The following is an 11,577-nucleotide window of genomic DNA, read 5'->3' on the forward strand; positions in this document are numbered from 1 at the left end:
GAGGAAGGAAGAGGGATAAAGAATTAGAAACATCGATGAGAGAGAACATTGATCAGCTGGATTGAGCCCATAACCAAGGTACATGTCCTTGGCCAGAATCCAACCGGGATCCCTCAGTCGGCAGGCAGACATTCCACCCACTAAGCCATACTGGTTAGGCCTTTTTTTTTTTTTTTTTAATCTTCACCCAAGGGTATGTTTATTGATTTTTTTTTTAGATAGAGGGGAAGGGAAAGGGAGTGAAGGAGGGGAAGAGAGAAAGAGAGAGAGATCCTTGTGAGAGAGAAACATCAATTGGTTGAGTCCCGTAAGTGGCCTGACTAGGGATCAAACTGGTAACCCAAGTATGTGCCCTGACCAGGAATCAAACCCACAACCTTTCAGTGTACGGATGATACTCTGACCAACTGATCCACACCAGCCAGGGCCCACTACTGGCTTTCAAACACTGTGACTTCAAGAAGATTCCAAATAGAACCCCAAAAAGGCATTCTGCTTCCCATCCTGATCTCTCTCTCAACTACATTAGTCACAGTGAGTACTCAACGAAGTTCTTACCCCAACATTTTAGCTTAATAGAGGATGGTAATCATTCATAAAGTGGTTTCAGAATTTGATCCTCAGGACAAGAGGAGATGGAGGATGGGGCTGGGAGGGAGGGAGGAAAAGACCGTTAGGGGCAAGCAAGCATTTACTCAATAGATCCCTGTCCAAAACCGCACTCTTGGAGTTGTAGGGCTTGCATCAGGACGCTCCTTGTTCCGTGTGAGCAGGAGACCCCCCCCTCAGAGGCCTTTCTGGTTATCGGAATAGTGACTGGGAGAGAGCCAGGGCCCAGCCTGACTCGCTCACCCAGGCTAAGAGCCATCCTCTGTCATTTATAACTGCCCTGTCCCCATGTGGCTATTGCACTTGAAATGACATGAATGTTAGTTAAAATCTGCTGCATGTGTAATATATATACATATATTGGATTTCAACGCTGTAGTAAGGGGAAAAGGGCCTACAATCTCGTTAACAATTTTTATGTTATTGTCTGTTGAGATGATAATATTTTGGATATACTGGGTCAAAACACTAAAATTCACTCCACCTGTTTCATTTTGCTCTTTACATGTGGCTACTAGAAAATGTGGAGTCACCCCGGGCAGTTACACTTGTGGCCTGCATTATATTCCTCTTGGCCCACGCTGGCTTAGAAAACAACGGCTCCTTCATGGAGGAAACCCTGAGTTAGACAGAAGAGAGATGCACAACGTGAAAGTGTTGAGGAAAGTGTGCTCGGACTGAAAACATCCTCTCCATAGGCAGCCCTCGGTGCAAAACATTCAGACGTGGGTTAGGAAAAACCGTCGTCAGCAAAGACGAAAGCAGCCACTCGCCATCCTGTTTCACTAGGACGTAGGTACCATCCTCAGAACTCGCTGTGTATTAATTCGCTTCATCGTCATACTGCCCTGAGAACTTGTACCCATTGCACAGAGGAGGAAGCTGAGGCACAGAGAGGAATACATGCAAGTGAGATTAAGCTTTTGGTACTGACCTTTTCCAGTTCTGTGACCCCTCACAATTCCTTTTTGGATGAACTTTCCTGGGTTTTTAAATTTTTCTTACTAGTAGTCCCGTTTCCCCAAACAGCTCACCCTATCTCTCTCTCCTGGCACTAAAAAAAAACACCACTTCTGTCTGCAGGGAAAGCCCCTCCCCAGCATCACAGGACCCCAAATCCTGGCATCTGGGCACAACCAAGCGTCTGCAACATGGTGTTTTCAAATCCCTCCTTGTGTAGCAACTCAGTGGATTGTGAGAAGACAATTTTTCATTTCTGGCCCCAACAGCCTGAAGGCTAGGAAACTTTGCCAGGTTTTATCTTTTGTTATTTGTCAAAGACCGTTTTTTTGTGTGGTTTTTTTCACCTTTTGCATAACACTTCCCAAACGTTCCTGAGCTGACGGTTGGCTGCCTGCGGAAGTTGGGAAGCTCAGCTAAGGAAACTCTGAAGGAGCAGCCAGTGGCCTCTGAGGGAGCCGTTCCCCCAGAGGGGAGATGGTTAAATGCCAGGAGAGGAAGTCCTCTCCTCTCTCACCTAGTTTTTTTCCTAATCAAAAGCTATCTAAGCTCTTGCCTTTCTTTTCTTCAGAAACCGCAGAAGTGAGGTGGTTTTTACTTTTCTTTTTTTTTTTTTAAGTCTCAATAATAAGAAGATATAAACTATTCACCCTGGAAAGATGCTGCAATGGCCATCTTATTTGTAACATTAGTATCGTCACTATTATTGTTTTTACTGTTACTTCTAAGATCATTATTTCCTAGTGCCCTCAGGGCTGGCAGGCAGGAGTCCAGGGGTGGCCAGGCGTTGGCTTGTTTTACCGCTGTGACCCCTGAGGCCGAAGGGGCTTGCAGCTTCCTCAAGGCCTTATCTTGGTTGTGAAAGAGCTGGATCAGAACTGATTTCCGTTAGCCCAGAGGTTTGGGCAGAGCCTGGTCTGGAGTTGGGTAAGTTACCCCACCCGACAGGCAGCCACACAATGGCAGCCCCCCTCCCAACAGGCAGCCACACAATGCCATTAGCTTAGACGTGCAAGCCCCCTTCTTCCCTCCCCGGGCCCTTCTCAGACTCCTTATCTTTGGGGGCCCTTCCTGATGTTTGTGTTGGATCTGGTTCCTCTGAGGCTGTAGCTATTTCTGCCGCCTGAAACTCACTATTCCCAGATACCCCATGGCTAACTCCCTCATCTTTTCTTTTCTTTTCTTTCTTTTTCTTTTCTTTGCTTTTCTTTGATTTTCTTTTCTTTTCTTTTTTTAATATATTTTATTGATTTTTCACAGAGAGGAAGAGAGAGGCATAGAGAGTTAGAAACATCGATGAGAGAGAATCATTGACCAGCTGCCTCTTGCACACCCCCTGCTGGGAATGTGCCCGCAACCAAGGTACATGCCCTTGACCGGAATCGAACCTGGGATCTTTCACTCCACAGGCCGACACTCTATCCACTGAAATAGGCTCCCTCACCTATTTCAAGTCCTGACTCAAGTCCTGACCTTAAGGAGGCCCTGATCCCCATTTAATACTGCAGGCTATCCCGACATGCCCTGGACCCCTGCCCCCTTCCTCTGCTCCTCCCGATAGCCTTTATCAACTTACCGTCCACCTCTCCACTGGAACGTAAGCTAGATGGTTCCCTGGTGTACCCCACGTGCGAAGAAGAATCCCTGGCAGATGCTCAGGGAATGCTGGTGGGATTGGAAATGTTCAGAGCTGTTCCCAATGCTCACCAGCTCTGGCTGTGAGAGCCTCAGGGCACAGACTGTATCTCCTCCACAGGTTCACGCAGTGCCAGCAGGTAGGCAGGCCCTCGGGTTCAATGTCAACTCTAAACTGCATAAAATGTCACGGGAGCATGTTTTCCCTACTGCTTAATGTTTGTGTGTTAATCGATCCTCTCCCGAGGACATTTTTTAAAATTGATTTCAGAGAGTGTGGAAGGATGGGAGAGAGAGAGAGAGAGAAAGAGAAACTTCGATATGAGAGAGACACATCGATTGGCTGCCTCCTACATGCCCGGGACCGGGGGCCAGGGATCCAGGCACATGCCCTTGACCGGGAATTGAGTCTGAGACTCTTTGGTGTTTGGCCAACGCTCTAACCACTGAACCCACTGGCCAGGACTATTTATTTACACTTTTATTTCATCCCTAAATGTTCCAAAATACGAAAATAAATTAAGCTAAAATAAGACTCTGAGGAGCAGAGGACGCCGGTGTGGCTGCTCTGGGGCCTGTGTACACGGGAGGCGTGACATCGCCCAGAGCGTCACTGATACAGGAGAGAGCCGGGGAAACTCTGAGCCTTTTCTCGAGGCCGGACAGGAAACCGGTGGTGGAGAGAGGCCAGGCCCCTCTTGCTTCGGAGAGGAACGGGCTCAGAGAGATTTGGAACATCATAAGACTGTTTTCAAGCACGTGGAAGAATGTGCCGATCGGCGGCGTTCCATCTCTCCAGGTGACAGAACAGAGAAAACATGCCTGTTCCCGAGCACAGAGTCCAGTGAGCTTCAGAGAGAATTCTCCCTTAGAAGGAGATAAAAAACACAGCAGATTATAACCCGGGGAAACTTGAGATGTCTGACTCTGGAGTAAAATCTCTTTTGATTTTTTTTTTAAAAAAGCAAACAAGTGCCCTCGCCGGTCTGGCTCAGTGGATGGAGCATCGGCCTGCGGACTCAAAGGTCCTAGGTTCGATTCCGGTCAAGGGCATGTACCTTGGTTGCGGGCACATCCCCAGTGAGGGGTGTGCTGGAGGCAGCTGATCGATGTTTCTCTCTCATCGATGTTTCTGATTCTCTATTCCTCTCTCTTCCTCTCTGTAAAAAAATCAATAAAATATATATTATATATATATAAAAAGCAAATAAGTAAAGCTCTGAGATTCATAGGACAAAGACGAGGCTCCTTTTCCCCATTCGTATGGATCCTAAACATAAGGGTCATCCGGTGGTGAGAATGTGGAGTTGGTGGGGAGCTGAGGCTCAGACTGAGACTGCTGGGTTCAGACCTGCCCACTTCCTAGTTGTGGTGTCAGTCACGTTGTTTCACCACTTGTGCCTCAGTTTTACTATCTCTTAAATGGGTGATAAGCACACCAATCCCCTAGGAACACGTAGGATCCAATAAGCACATCCCCTGAAGACCTGGCATTGGAAATAAAGAACAAAGCCAGGCACCACGTCAGAACCCAGTCAGTAGCACTCTGACCATTCAGATGTAGTCCAGGTAGAGGTCCTTAAAGGTATACGTCCCTTCCTAGAGGCGGAGAGCTGGAATAGGGACCAAAGGATAACCCTAGCCGAGACAGAAGCTACAAGGAGGTACAATAGGTCTGGGAGCCGGAGGATGGGCAGCTTGGGGGAAAGTGGCGGCAAGGGGTGGACAATTGGGATGCGAGGAAGGAAACTCAGCAGGAGCAAAACCTTCCAGAGAAATCTTAAACCCGTTTTCTTTGATTTTGAAGGAGGAGGAGGAGCCTCCTATGTGCCAGGAAGGCTGTAGGTGGGAGATCCGGCCCTCACAGAACTCTGCCAGGTTCACCTAACCATCCCCAGCCCACAGGCAGGAATGGAGGCTCGGGGCTGTCTGGAAGAGGGGCGGAGGCCAGGACCCATCCAGGCCTCTGTCCGTCTCCAGTCACACCGTCCGGTGTAACTACAACAGTAATTGCTCACATGTAAAGTATGAGCAGGCAGAGCTCTAAGCGCTTTCCACACACGAACACACTTAATCCCTCACAGTCCGCTGGGGGCCTTGCTGCTGAGGGGGCTGAGGGTAGAGTCGGACCCGCTGACGCTGAGCCCCAGCGGTCAGAACAAAGGGGAGCTCTCCAGGCCACGGTGGGCTGCTATCGGGAAAGAGTCCCGACTCAGGCCTCGCCAATCCTGTCACCAGGCAGCTCGATACGACACAAACCAGATCATGCCATGCCCCTGCTGCCCCTCCAGACTCTCCGAAGGCGGAGCCGTGACGCCAAAGCACGATTTCTCCCTGGAGAAAGGTAAGGCCCCCTAATCCGGGCCTCCAGAGAGCCCTTCTCTGACTGGTCCATCAGCAGCATCTTCTCTCCCACAGTGTGTGTGTGACGCAGACACAGGCAGACCCCACAATGAGCGTGCAGAGCAAGACCCCACAGAGGCCCAAGACTCAGACATCACAGGCCTTAGCCACATCCCACCTCTTGCTTCAGACCCCCAAAGAGGATAATCGTGACTCAGGGTAACCACAGAGGATGAGGTGAGGCTCGCCCCCGGCTGCCCTGTGCAGGCGGAGGAGACGGGAGGCAGGGCTGCTCCCTCCTGGGCCCACAGTCCTGATGTCCCACTCACTCCCGGCTCTCCCAGCTTTTCCCCCTCTGGCTGGTCTCCAGACACCACCATGGGAGCTCCGTGAGGGCAGGGCCTGGGTCTGAGCGCCAGAGCAGCACTCGTGCCTGGCACACCACAGGCTCTAGCACACGTGTGTGGGCCAGATACAGCTGGGTCCACATACCAGAAACACAAAGAACTCATGTTCACTTAGTCTGCACCACCTTCCTCTGTCCAGGACAAGCCCAGGGCCTCGGCCACCCAAGACCTGGCCGTGTCTGTCATGGGACCCGCTGCAGCGGCTGTTATCTGATGATGATGATGTAACCGTTAGAGTGTAAGGAAACCCTTGAACAGTCACTGCCCATAATCTCACCATCTTCTCCTTTTCTGGTTCCAACTACCACGCACGCATTGTGCTTTCCAGCAGCGGCGACCGCAGCATGCTTACCAGATAGTGTTTTCCCGCCATTTATTTTTTTATGTATTTCTGCTTAGCCTTCAGAATTAGGGTTTTCAAAAGGCTGTCTGCTGCCCTAACCGGTTTGGCTCAGTTGAAAGAGTGTCGGCCTACAGACTGAAGGGTCTCAGGTTTGATTCCGGTCAAGGGCATGTACCTTGGTTGTGGGCACATCCCCGGTAGGTGTACAGGAGGCAGCTTATCGATGTTTCTCTCTCATCGATGTTTCTAACTCTCTATCCCTCTCCCTTCCTCTCTGTAAAAAAAAAATCAATAAAATAATATATATTTTAAAAGGCTGTCTGTTGTTCTTCTCTGGCTCCTGTGCCAGCTATAAACAATGGCCCCCTTCCACCGTTGGACCTGCACCTTTTTGGGGGCAGCGGTGGGAAATAGTTCGGGGTCATTGGCTCCGAAGCCTGTGGAGCCCCATGGAGGGCCGGTACTAGGAGCCCCGGGGCCCAGCCCACCGCCTGCCTCATTGGCCCCTATGTCCCAGGACCAGCATAGCCCTCAGTGAAACAAGAGGACGCCTTGGAAGACGTACAAGGGAATCACACCGAAAAGCCCCGGCAAAAGGGCCCAGGAGGATCCTACGTTCTCAGAATGACGGCAGTCAAGTGTCTGAGGAAGTCCCCGCTCCCAAGTTTCAGTCGCCAGTGGAGTTGAAACTACCTCCACGCAAAGCTGTCTTTGTAAATGGCAGCTCTTCTGATTTCATTGGCGACGGAGGGAAAACCCCCTTTAAGTCGCGATGTACGTAATGCCCTTCCTAAGGGTAGGCAGGTCCCCCTCCGGCCCACGGAGAGTGAGGGCAGGCCCATGTCCAGCATGGCAGTTACTGCATGGGCTGATATATTTGGAAGAGAGAAGAATAGAGAGTTAGAAACAACGATGAGAGAAAGTCATCGATCAGCTGCCTCCTGCACCACTCCCCACTGGGGATGTGCCCGCAACCAAGGTACATGCCCCTGACAGGAATCGAACCCAGAACCTTTCAGTCCGCAAGCTGACGCTTTATCCACTGAGCCAAACCAGTCTCGGCTCTAACTGACTTTTCCACCACTTCCTTCGAAATGAAAGAACTCACGTTCACTTAGTCTGCGCCACCAAGGCTGCCTCCGCCGTAAAACCTGTTCTCTCATAGACCCCCTCCCCCAGCTGCCAGAAGCAGATGGAGAAGAGAAACCGAAGGCACACAGCCCAGCTGGGAACCCCAGGCCCCCGGCACCCCAGGGCAAGCTGCTGAGTTTGTGGGTTCTCCCTCTTCCTCTAGACTCTGAGGCCCCACAGGACCAGCTGTGCGCCCCGCGGCATGGGAGGAGGGGTGGTTACTGGTCAGATGTGCCTTCTGGAAGCTTCCACAGATAATTCTTTATTGTTTTCCCCTCCAGGGCTGGCTTCCCTTGGGGGGCCTGTCGGAGCACTTACCACGGAGGATCACGCTTCCTTGTGAAGGGCCGTTTACTTGCTCCTGCAAAGCCTGGCGCTCTGAGTGCAGGCACAGGCCCCACGGGGACAACTTGGTATCAGTGAACCGGGAGCCCTCTCTAGAAGCTTCATCCCCTCCCTGTCCTTAGCGGATGGGGATCCAGGACAAGTGACATCGGATCCAGTCAGGTCCTGGTGATGGGATGAGAGCAGGACCCTCTCCACCAGTAGAGGGCTACAGATGAAGTACCCTGTGCTCTTTGGTCTGAATCTCTCTGACTTTAATAAAACATTTCAGAAAATGAAATCTCCACTAGACACAGCTCAAGGAAGAGGGATTCCCAATGGGAGGTACTCAGTAGGTGCCAAATAAATGCATGCTTTTTTTTTTTTCTTTCTTTCTTGGCAAACCCCAGGCCATGGGGAGAAGGAGCATCTGCAGAGATTCTGAAAACCACAGCCAGCAACAGCCTATCGGAGGAGAAGCCCAGAAGCGCTAGCACCTGGTTCTCAAACACGGCGGAACCTTAGGGACCCGGATGTTGGAGACATGGGCGACTTCAGCAAAGTCAAGTTGCCATGGCAGAATCTAGGGGATGAGTATTTGGCTTTCACTGAAGAATTATTTGAATTTCGCTATATATTTGAACATTTTCAATGTTGGAAAGGAAATTGGGATGCCTGGTCCCACCCCAGAGATGGATTTAATTGGTGCAGCCTGTGCGTCAAGAGTTGAAAGAGCCCTGGCTGGTTAGAGCATCATCCAGATACACCAAGGCTGAGGGTTTGATCCCCAGTCGGGCACATACAAGAATCAGCCAATGAATGCACAAGTGAAACAACAAATCGATGGTTTTCTCTCTTCCTCTCTCTCTCTAGTCAATAAATAAACTTTAAAAAAAAATAGTTGAAAGGACTCCAGCGTGGTTTTACTATCCAGCCAAGGTTGAATTTCCTTGCTCTGATATGGGCCACGTATGGTCCAGATCAGCAAAATCAGCATCATCTAGGAACTTACTAGAAATGTGAATTCTGGGGCCCCAACGCAAATCTATAGAATCGGAAATTCTGATAGTAGGCCCAACAATTGGCACTTAACAAACAAACGCCTTGTGGTGTATTCTAGCTCAAGTTTAGTGGCCTCCAAACTTGGTGGAGGAATGTTGGGGGGAAAATAAACAAGATTCCAAAACCAGCCTCAGGGCTCCTGAATTCGGCCCTGGGAGTCTGTGCTCTTTTCTGTAAATTCCCGGTGATTCTGATGTTCACCAGGGCTTGGGCCCAGCCTCTCCTCCACCGGGAGCTGACCCTCTCATGAGGCCACTGTGGGGTGGCCAAGGCTCACAGTGTCCCAGAGGACAAGGTGGTTAGAACAGGTCTCCTGGCTCCTTGTTCCACAACTCTCCACACTCTCTGGGTTTCCTCATTAAAAAATAAAAATAAAAAATAAAAAAAAATATATAAATATATATATATATATATATATATATATATATATATATATATATATATATATATATTATTGATTTCAGAGAGGAAGCAAGGAGAGATAGAAACACCAATGATGAGAATCATTGATCAGCTGCCTCCTTCACACCCCCCACTGGGGATCGAGCCCCACAGCCCGGGCATGTGCCCTGAAGGGGAATCAAATCGTGACCTCCTGGTTCATAGGTTGATGCTCAACCACCAAGCCATGCCAGCCGGGTTGGTGATTTTTTTTTTTTTTTTAATGGACCTTATTGTGTCCCAAACCAAACCATCCCAGGAGAATCACTAGTCTATGCCGGGAAAAGGCAGGGAAGTTTGGACTTCCGGCCACTCACCTTTCTCTGAGCCTGTCCCTGTGCCCGGAGGAGCAGAACTACCAAGGACTGAAGCTGAGCAGGAGGTTGGGTTTGTTAACACCTGGCAGTCAGGGAAGGCTTAGTCTGTTCCTTACAATGGGAGCATCTCCAGGTCAGCGACAGTCTCCACAGAGGGCCGAGATTGCTTCTCACGGTCTGACCAACCCCGAAAGCACAGATGTGCAGCCAGCCCGGGAGCGCATCCTGGAGGGCAGGCAGGCCACGGGCCACGGGAATCCAAGGTCCTCCGTCCTTGGGCGAGGGTAACTTCCTGCAGTTGCGACTTGGTGGAAAGAGCACTGGAATCAAATGGAGGAGATGGTTTCACCTGTCATTGATCTATTTATTCCCTCCTTATCCATGCACTCATTCAATAGGTCGTTGGGGGCAGCTGCTTTGAATATGGCACTGCTATTTACTAAGAGAACAGCAACGTAACACCCCAAGGAGTTCAGTTATGATTTTCTCAAAGGAGTTTATACCCCTCAGAGTGTCCTTAGCCCCTAAGGCCATTACAGATACTCGTAAGACATTGGTGAACCCTCTTCCTGGAAAACTATCTGTAGCCATAAAATTATTCCTGTAATTTTAGGGGCTTTAGGGTTATTCCTCCCAGTCTTCCACCTAGGACCTCCCACCAATTCCCCTAGACGCATTCTTTCCCTCCCATAACATGGATTTTCTAGGCTCCCTGGACCCAATGGTCCCTGAGGAACTCTCAGATCTCAGAGATCAGTCATTTCAGAAGGTCCGCCTTCTCCCCACACCAGTTTTCAGAGAACTGGACGGTTGAAATGAGATTAGGAGAAAGAAAAGCAGAGAGGATCTTGAAAGTGTCTGAGGGAAAACAGAAGGTGGAGGGCACGAGGCTTTCTCCTTAGGAGAGACAGAGGCAGAGAAAGCTGGGTCCCAGGCCGAGGTACGGTCTTCCCCGGGGGCAGAGGTTGTCCGGATTGCACAGCGATAAGCCCCTCTGGGAAGCTTAGAGGCTTTAGTAACGCCAGAAGCCAGCTCTGCAGTCGGAGGAGTTCCCCGGAGGTTGAGGTCACCACCTTCATCTGTGCATTCCACAAATAAATACGGAGGAAGGCTCCGGGGAGACCAGCTAAACAAGCCAGAGGAGGTCCCTGGCCTCATGGGCTTTCTTTCTTTTTTCTTTTTTCTTTTTTTAAATATATTTTTATTAATTTCAGAGAGGAAGGTAGAGGGAGGGAGAGAGAAACATCATCAATGAGAGAAAATCATAGGCTGACGCTCTATCCACTGAGCCACACCAGCTGGGGCTGAGCCTTCTTTCTCATCTGTGCGATGCGGGCAGGGCAGCTGCCTCGGAGCCATGGTGGGACCTGCTGAGCCGAGGCTGTCCCCAGTCTTGCCATGGCCGTGCTGCCGGGGGACAGAGCCGCCGGGCAGAGGCGGCCACGTACAGGAAGTACACGAGGTCAAAAGGAACACGAGCTCTCCGAGATGTCCTTTGATCACTATCGTGTCCATGGGGTTGAATGGAACAGAAGCTGCTGTTTGGGCGTTTTTTTCTCTTCTAACCTCATAGATGCTTCCTTTGCTATTTTTATTAAATACAAACAGGAACAGAAAGTATTCGCTGTGCTGCACATCCAGCGGGTTATTAACCGGTGCAGAGATTGGGTAATTCCCAAACTGCCGTCTCATCCTCGGGCCACTAGGCCGAGAGATCTGGTAACGCCCGAAGGACACTCTGTCCCCCAGGAGGTCCTGGGCTGGCTTTCACACTAACTTGAGAGCCATGACAGAGGACGTTTAAAAGTTCCACCCACAAGGTGGTCACGCGTTGGGAGTGGCCGTCCCACATTTGCTCTTCAGAGTCTGTGAGGAATTAGCGTCTCTGCCTTCCAGTGAGCTTCTTTAAGGATGAGCGGCTTATCTGTCTCAAAAGCAGTCACAGCCCTGGCCGGAGGCTCAGCTGCTTGGATCCTCGTTCTGTACCCACCCAAAGGTGGCCTGT

The sequence above is a fragment of the Pipistrellus hanaki genome, assembly GCF_964339955.1.
Source record: "Pipistrellus hanaki genome assembly, chromosome: 14".
Classification (NCBI taxonomy): domain Eukaryota; kingdom Metazoa; phylum Chordata; class Mammalia; order Chiroptera; family Vespertilionidae; genus Pipistrellus; species Pipistrellus hanaki.